The sequence below is a fragment of the Haliaeetus leucocephalus genome, unplaced genomic scaffold, assembly GCF_000737465.1.
Source record: "Haliaeetus leucocephalus isolate CR32 unplaced genomic scaffold, Haliaeetus_leucocephalus-4.0 Scaffold439, whole genome shotgun sequence".
Lineage (NCBI taxonomy): Eukaryota > Metazoa > Chordata > Aves > Accipitriformes > Accipitridae > Haliaeetus > Haliaeetus leucocephalus.
Window position 1 is genome coordinate 2,538,420 of NW_010972875.1, and position 9,507 is coordinate 2,547,926.

Genomic DNA, 9,507 nt, shown 5'->3' on the forward strand with positions numbered 1-9,507 from the left:
AATTAAAGGCTTAAAATATATAGTATTTTAGACTTTTTTCATGCATGTTAAGTGTGCTGAAACAGTGCATTTGGCATGTTGTAAATCTGAACTGATTCTCAAAAAGAAGGTAGAACTTCTTAAGACACTGAGACAGATTGATCACCAGTCCCTTTCCACGTGACCTTGTGGCAGAAAAGTCTATTAATCTGCCATTAATTCTGCTATTAATTCTGATTAAAGAAACTTTTTGTTCATGAAATCTGAAGGCAACTTTACCAGTCTTTTAAAATTTTTGGGTTTGTCATCTTATTTTTGTCCCTGGAAGTATTTTGAGAGTTTGAAGTCCAACTCATGCCTTATCGTCTAGAACTGAGATGGGGAGGGATTTTAAGACTACCTATAAGAGGGAGGCATGAAAACAAGGATCTATTATTAAGGAATTAAAATGACAACTTTAGCTTTTGATATAGTCCAAATCTGAAGTACTTCTCAATAGTAGATGTTCCCTTTCTCCATTTCCTCTGCTCCCTCAGTACCTGAGGAAGTCCTCAGCTGCCCAAGACCTGGAATAATAGGTGTGTGGTACAAGTCTGTGAGACTGGAGTATGAAATGGTGCCAACACATGACAGAAAAAAAGCATGCACCTGGATCTCTGAGGTTTCTGTGATAAGTTTCAGTGTGGCAACAGCTGAGAAGAGAAATTAAGCAGGAACCTTACCCACTGCTCCCTAACCGTGCTATTGCAAAGGTTCCTCTTTTCTTCTTTCCCTGCCCCTCAGCACATGAGGTTGTGCTTTCCTTCATTTATGAAGAGGCAGCAGGGAGATGTGAAAAGAAGGTAAGGGGGAAGATTAAATTGAGATAGCTTGTGGAGATTGTGTACTCCTGTACTCAAGTAGAAGAACAAAGCTGAAAGGAAATAGCTCCCATGTGCTATTGCTCTGTCTTTTATACATTGATTAAAAGAAAAGAGCAGGAGGATGAGAAGCAGAATGGAAGATTGGGGCACCTGATTCTTGTAATTTGACCTTATTTTGTTCCCTCTGCCATGCTGGGTAAGAGCCTTTCTATGTGGAACATCCTCCCTCAAAGGAGTGCTGTCTTTTTGGGTCTGCAGGATAACAGTTGATGTAGGGTGTCATGTTCAGCTGCACCATCAGTTGTGGCAGAATAAGTAGAAGAATGAAGTTTGCAGAGGAAATGGAATCTGGTTTGGTAACTGTAAATTATGACTTACATTCACAGTCATAGCTACATACTTCTTATAACCGCAAAACTTTAAAGCTTTATTATCCTCCCAGGAGTCAGGTTCTCTATACAAGTTGAGGATTGCACCAGTTGTGCAGCTGGGTACTGGGAAAGAACCTCTTGGAAAGCTCAAGAAATTTCTGTGCATCATAATGGGAGGGATGCATGGATTCGTGTTCAGCTATGATTCGTTTCACCCAGCATGCAGGTGCAATTGGCTCTTCCAAGGAGTAGCACTTTTTATCTGGTGGCATTGGGCCTTTTCGCTTCTGGGTAATCATCTACTGCAACCTGGTACCAGTCCATCACTACCAGCCTGGCACATACACTACTGAATATCCATGCCTGTCTCTAGCCCAATGTCAGACTGGGGGGAGGAGGGGGAGACACAGGTGCATGGTCCCCAGAACAGAGTAAGGGGCCTTATTTTAAGGTACTGGCTCTGTGAGAAGTGGAAGGGTGAATGTTGGGTCTATACCTGAATTTCCCTCTTGGTAGAGTTGAACATGCGGCTTGTGACTTAACCACAGGCCACCCTTGCAAAACAATGGTTTCCTGCCCAGCATTGCAGCCTGTGCTTCAAAGCAAGTGGCTTTTCACAAGCTCCCAACCCAGACTGCTCGCTGCCCGGTTAGATGATGTTGGTCAGTGCTTCCAAGACTGACTTGTTTGCGGTGTCCAGCCTCTGTGTGATCACTGTGGACTGGGGGTCAAGATTAAGACAGGCCACCCAACAGCAGCACCTTTGCTAGAAGATACAGCAGTAGGGTGCATACCATGCTGGGGTGTGCATCATCTTCCAGCATGCCAAAGACAAAAGCTTCTTGAAAGAAAAATGCCGAAGCGAGAGCTGTAGTACACATGATAAATGTAAAACACTCCCTCAGGAGCCTAAGCAGGCAGAAAACAAGTGGTGCTACAAACCTGTGGCACATGGGGTGGACTGTGCAGCCTCCACCTGTGGCCCTGGTTGTATTTGACCTTAAACCGCAGTGTGGATGGATGCAGTGCAGCTGGCTGGGCCACCTGTGTGACTCAGCTGGTGAGATCCCCAGGTGTTTGGGGCCCCAAGATGGAGAGCACAGACAGAGGAACAGTTTGGCAGGAGGCAGGCTGGGCTGGTGCCTTCAGTTCGGGTGCTGATGAGCTATACCCAGGGCAGGGGGAGCTTTGTGGATCTATACAAGCCTGCAGCCCTGGGCTTCGTCAGGGGAGGTGATTCTCCCCCTCCACTCTGCTCTTCTGAGACCCCACTTGGAGTACTGCATCCAACTCTAAGGTCCCTAGCACAAGACAGACATGGACCTGTTAGAGCAGGTCCAGAGGAGGGCCATGAAAATGATCAGAGGGCTGGAACACCTCTTCTGTGAGGAAAGGCTGAGAGAGTTGGGGTTGTTTAGCCTGGAGAAGAGAGGGCTCTGGGGACGCCTCATTGCAGCCTTTCAATGTGTAAAGGGAGCTTATAAGAAAGACAGAAAAACACTTTTTACCAGGGCCTGTAGCGATAGGACAAGGGGTAACAGTTTTAAACTGAAAGAAGGTAGATGTAGATTGGATATAAGGAAGAAATTTTTTGTCATGAGGGTGGTGAGATACTGGAACAATTTGCCCAGCGAAGTTGTGGATGCCCCATCCCTGGAAGTGTTCAAGTTCAGGTTGGATGGGGCTTTGAGCAACCTGATCTAGTGAAAGATGTCCCTGCTCATTGCAGGGGTGTTGGACTAGATGATCTTTAAAAGATCCCTTCCAACCCAAACCATCCCATGATTCTTTTCATTTGTAGCATGCGAGGTCTCGCACTTCTTTTGTTACAGAATATGGTAAAGATTGCTTTACTGAATTCATGGGGAAGGTCTGAAGACAGTAGGATTACAGGTCCTGGATATTTTTTTTTTGTTTTCTGTATTTATTTGAACATCTCCACAGGCTAGAGGCATGTTTATTTTACATCTGCCTCTACATGCCAAGCCTGGATCTGGATTTTGCTAGTATTTCCTCTCTCTAGGAAAGCCATCTGTGTTCAGCCTTGGCCAGAGTCTGTCAAGGTGCTTCACTCCTGAGGGATGCTAAGGAGAACCGGATGGCCTGGTCTCCCCCAGGTTCCTGTGACAGGCTGGGTTTCTGCTGAGCTGTTGCCATTTTTTGTGGATCATCTACATGCATTAATTACTACTTCTGTCCTGCCTGGAGATCTCCTAGGGATGTCATCTCTCCTAGGAGCAGGCAGTCCCTGGTAGTGCTGGGGTGGATGGGTGGCCACCTGGCTGGTTCTGCTAACATGCCGATAGTACGGTCATGATGATGTTGCTGCCCCTATTGTCACTGTCTTCACCATTCTCCTTGTTCAGACCTTTAGAGGGAACCTCCTCATCCCTCTCTCATCTTCCACCTAACTGATACCCTAAACTGGTTACCTCTACCAGGTACTGGTACAGCAAGACTGTGATTTATTGTCATCAGGCTGAGAACCCCCTTTTTTGGGCTACACAGAAGGTCTTAGGGAGCAGATGAATATGGTATAAGGCAAGACAGAAGGGCCTTTATAGCCAGCCCACAAAGGCCTATGAGAGATTGCATGCTGTACACCGAGTGGATGCACTTGGAGAACTCTGCAGGTGGCTTAGAAGTCTGGCAGTGGGGCCAGCAATGAGCTGACATATACTGAGACATCCTTAAGATGGCTTTAGATCATCCTCAGAAACAGTACAGATATGGTCAAGATAATGATCCAATCTGTGTAATTCTGTCTTCCCAGGGACAAGGAATTTACTTGCTCGATTCCCTGCTCTGTTCCAAAAAGAAGTTCACAACTTAGGGTGGGGGGAACAAAAAAAACACCCCACAGTGGTTTATCAAGCTGATTGAACTATTACGACAAACTACAGAATTACAAGATGAAACTTGTTGCTGCTAGAGTCTTTACTAACCTTGTCTTGCATCAGAGAAAGAGGATCTAGAACTGAAATAAAGAACCGAAACAAAGGCAGTAAGAGTATACCAAAGAGAGAAGTTAGTATTGCGAGTTGGAATGGGTGTTAAACTACAGCTGCTTCACAGCTGGTCTAATTCCTCCATCAAAGTGTTGTGCAAGATAATGAAGCCAATTTAGAGATTATTAGTCCCACGACAGACATTAAAGAAACAGACAAATGTAATTTGTGAATAATCAGCCTTGACCTGGGAGCAGAGGCACTAATATTTTATCCAGAAATGGGAATTGCCATGACTAGAATAAAGAATGCTTGCAGCCCAGACTGAACTCAAGTGTAAGGGAATCCCTGGCTAGTCCTAGAGAAAGACACATCCCTAAGTTACCAAAACCATGTAAAATGAGCCTGTCTTATATAACAGATGAATACACATAATTCCAATGAAAGTTGTAAACATTTGATCCTACAGGCAATCATGCCTATAAGACTAGAGATGAAATGCCTCTATAGTGAGAAGAAATTAAGATAGTACTAAAAACTCCACCCAAAAACCCCAAAATGTAGACTTCACTTGAAGGTTATTAGTTTATTTACTAGTCACAACTTAAATCCACCCCTGAATTTTATTTTTTTCAGTAAACTTTATGAAACAGTTTGGCTAGAAGGAAGTAAATACATTTCATCTTCCTTATAGGCTGTGGCCTTAGTCCACAACATATTATGGAAAAACAAGTATTGTACTTGAGTTGCAGAAGGATTTATTTGAAACTTTTGCTATACAACAACAAATCATACAAGGATAACTGGAATTCACTGTAAAAGAATATTTAATATATAAGCAATTATTTTAATATTGTACAAGTATGTGCTTAAATCTGTAACTAATTCACCTGCAAAGTTTCTGTAAATGAAGTTTCCTGCTCGCTATTGATTTTCAGAGTTCCAGTGGTTGTGGGTTTTATTCTGACACACCAACAATAAGCAAACCTTATATGCTTGTTAACAGTCATTTTGAATAGCAACATTAAAATGATATTAAATTAATGTTTGTTAAGCACCAGCATAAGTCTTTACAAGATTGGGGACTTACAGGATTCTGTGGTTGAAGGCACCGGGATGCCATACACAAATCTAAAAATCTAAAAGTTAATTGTAAATAAAAATAATCACCAACAAAACTGTTCTCTGCCAATAAGTACAAAAGTAATCAAAGGTAATTAAACTAAGCTGAATTGCTTTCCTTCACAGTATTTCTTTGCACTATATAAGCACACAAATTTCATCAAGGGTGGTATTTCTGCTCAACTTCCAAGTGGAAGCCAACATTTCTCTTTTGTATAGCAATTGCCAGGTAACAGAAATGAGGTCATGCACCATCAGAACACTGTGCGTAATGGGATGAGCCTATTAAACTGTCCAATCATATCCTAACATCCACCTAAATAAAATGTAATATAAATGATGGCATAGCAACAGCAGCTTCCAAACAAAAGAAAGAGCTTAAAGTACTCGCACAATCACTGGCAAATCATTTTTAAATGTATTTATGGGAATGAAGGGGAGGGAGGATTAATCATGACATCTGAAATGCGCAAAAACGCAGAGACAGCAGCAGGCAGGATCTGTAACAGTAGCTCAACTCTTTCTTGATTCTTTACTCATGATCAGTGATAACAGAAAGCCTCTTGTCTACGAAGATAATCACTAACTAATGTCACTGGCATGCATTCCTACATATATGAAGTAGGCAAACGTGCTATAATAACAGTTATCATTCAAATTTTGTTTATGAAATGTCTGGAACTGTATATAAATAGCATCTGGAGATACAGTGTCATTGGATAAGAATGTAGTACTTCATCCAGAGCTCAGTTAAGTCAAAGGACTGTGAAACAGTTAGTATCATGCCCTTAATAAGGTACTAAACAGATTTACATGAAACAAATCACAAATAAAGACTTAGACTGTTTTGTATAATAGCAATATAAATTTATCATTATGGGTGATCTGGAGGGAAGAACACAGAGACTTATAATGCAACTGAAGCATAATGTAGGTGCCCGCATTCAAATTCATAATCCAAAATGTTACTGCTCAACTGCCGCCTGACTATGGAGCAACTTGAACTCTGAAAGCATCGTGAGTGGAAACTTAAACCTTCCCGTTTGCCTTGTGGTACTTCAAGGGGTGAATCCACAGTCACAGCAGCCCCAATTTCAGCCCTCACCCATGGCCAGGCACATTCAGCGTAAATTTGTACTGACCTATTATCCTGCCACAACTGGGATCAAGTGAGTAGATGCCTCTCCTCCTTAGCCTACAAGAGAGGCTTCATTGCCTGCATGTTCTTATAGCATGCCTCATACAAACCTGTATATTCAGGTTCTGTACAAAAGGCAGTGGTGGGGTTGGCTTTGCGTTTTTTTAAAGTGTGACTGGACAAAGAGATAATGGTTAAACTGGTGTTCTTTTATACATCATGTTTGCAGGATGTGGAAAGCCAAGGCTGTTTTTCCTCCTCAGTCTGAAGAAGTTAACGTGATGGTAGTATGTTTCAGTTAGTAGGCTACTGTAAAGATAAACTAGCCTGTGAAGGAAAAAAGAACAGGGATTTACTGTTCAGAAAATCAAAAATTATTAGGAAGTCTGGTGCTCTGGACTTTCACCTGAATACAGGGATTCCAGTCCCTGGAACACATGGAAGTGTTTACTTTTTGGGGACTGGAACATATGACCCCTGTTCTGGTTCCCTTCTTGTTTTCACAAATGAACCTTTCTTCTTCCCCCCTACGTAAGTAACAGTTTCATCAGGAAGCAGAGAGAAGGAATGCTGTCCAATGTAGCCTGGAGGCTGATGATTAGGTAAATTTGATGGGAGGCAGGCTGAAAGCTCTCAGGCCGAGTAGAAAACAAACTGGTCTTCCTGCATCCTGAATAACTGACATAAAAGACAAAGTGACCTTTTTGTTCTTCAAATAAAGCACCTAAATACCTATCTTCAGGAAAGTGTGGATGTTGAATCATAAAAATGGGGGGCCACATCTTGCAGACCTGATAGGTGCTAAAACCAGAAGAGAAGGTGACTTTACACACAGTCCCATCTTCTACATTTCTGTATCATGTTATGTAGCTCATGAGCTACGTAACATTAAAATACCTTTCTACTGCAAGGACAGACCATAAAGAACAGTTGCAGCTTTACCGCATGGCTATTCAGAAGCACTCTTTTGTCCCGTGAGAGTTTTTTCTCTTGTTATCACCAGTCACACCAAAGGGTGTTCATACCTAAATGCTCCGTTTCATCTGATACGGCTTTAAATGCTTTCTTGTGCATTGTTTCTAAACCTTCTCTGCAAACAATTTGATTTCTGCCATAGCAGTGTTTTAAGTCTGTATTACCAGCACTGAAATGAATGGTCACTTGTATGTACACTGCTGAACATGGTGGAGTTTGCTCCACATGCTTATAGTGAGCTGTGCATTTCTCCACTCTATCTCATTAGTAATATGTTGTTCTTAATGACATTTTCACCTGTTGTTGAGCTGGTGACAGACATCAGACTAATACCTTCTAAAACCATTGACAGAACTTGTATTTTTATTACTTGGATTTTTTTGATAGTTTTAATAAAAAAGCAAAATATTCTAAAATAAAATTATCACAAAATTTTGCAAATGTGATACTAAAATTTCCTTTTTGAGGCACTCAGATACTGTATTTTTACCACACCTTATCAATAAGCATTATAGAAACTGGCTGGATTAAACAGATGAGTGACTGTTCCTGAATAGTTTTTCAAGGTGTTTGCCAAATATAAACACTTCAGGTTTCTTTATGTTTCCTATTAACTGTAAGGAAATATTTTATGTCTACTTGAATGAAAAAAGGGGACATTTTCAAAATTAGAGCAAATGAAACTATTAAACCAATATAAGTGCAGTTCTTATCCAGCACATTTCACTTTTCTTAGAAAATATTGTACCAGAACATGAGTAATTTGACAAAAAACTGTTCTAGGCAAAGAGTTAAAACATATGAGCCAGAGATAACAGGAAAAATAATAGAAGGCCCCATGAATGAGTTCAAGCAGAGTCTGATTTCTTTCCCAGCCATCAGTGAGGAGAAGGAAGAAAGAATTTGTATTTTTGATGCTCTAGTATTGACTTCAGTTGTTGTTCAAGGATTTTCCAAGCAGCAAGAAATAGTCTTGTAGGATTCTTGTCTCTTTCATTATCACCTTCTGAAAGACAACAGTGAAGCAGTAAAAAATGTCTTCCTAAGATCATTGGTTGGTAATTTGGGAATCCATGAGCATCGGCTGAAGTGTGGAGCTGTCTGGGTGGGGATTGCAGTTCACCATCTTCTAGAACATGATTACCAGAGGCACGCGATGCTCAGGCAGCAGGCTTAAAACGAGCAAAAGGACACACTTGTCTCGGATACTGAGGTTGGCGGGTGATAACTGGAGTAAGAGCATTGTCTTTAGCTGTGACGGTTTGCACGGTTTGCAAAGAGGTGGCAGTCCTATTCCCAAGGAATGTAAAATACATCACCAAAAAACAAGAGGCACTCCTACCTATTCCCATGTCTGAAGGAGAAGCAGCAAACCATGAACTGAGTACAGATTGGGAACAAGTGCTTGGAGGGAACTGCTGCTTTCATACTTTGATTCACCTATCAACGATCCTATGAAAGTCCACCTAGCAAGCAAAAGCCATGTAGATATAACCACCATACACTTTGCAAGTAGGGGATGTGCTTACCTACCAAAATATGACTTGTTTTTCATAATCTGGGGCAACATTGTGCTTGCATCTGAGAGCTTACTTGACTCTTTCCCTCACGGCATAGCACACGTGCAGCAGCAGAGCAAATTTCCTTGAGAAAGCTCTGATTCTACAAATCTGCACAGGCTTAAAAGTAAGTAAATCAGTGGTCTTACTGCCAGGACAACTTGAAATTAATTGAGTGCAAAAGTGGTTCGCAGAACGGGAATGTAGGCTGCCTTCACCATCTGGAAAGAGCACTTGCAGAGGAGTGTAATTAAGTCTCCGGATCCGTTCATTCCTTAACCTCTCTGGCAACTGGAAGACCGACTAGTGCCAACCCTTACAGTGATTTTATATATATGTGGATGTGTGGCTTCTCGTGCATGGCAGAAGTGGGAGGAAGGCTGAAGGTGATTTGCAGAAGGCGGGCCCGCAGGAGGCCGCCCCACGGCCAGAGCTGGGCCCAGACCCGAGGGGGGACTTGACCGCTTCAGATTCCAGCTGCCGGGCTCGTTCCAGTTTTGTGAGCAAACTTCCCTTTGGAAGTGGTTCCCGCCTTACCTTCTGCGCCCCCAA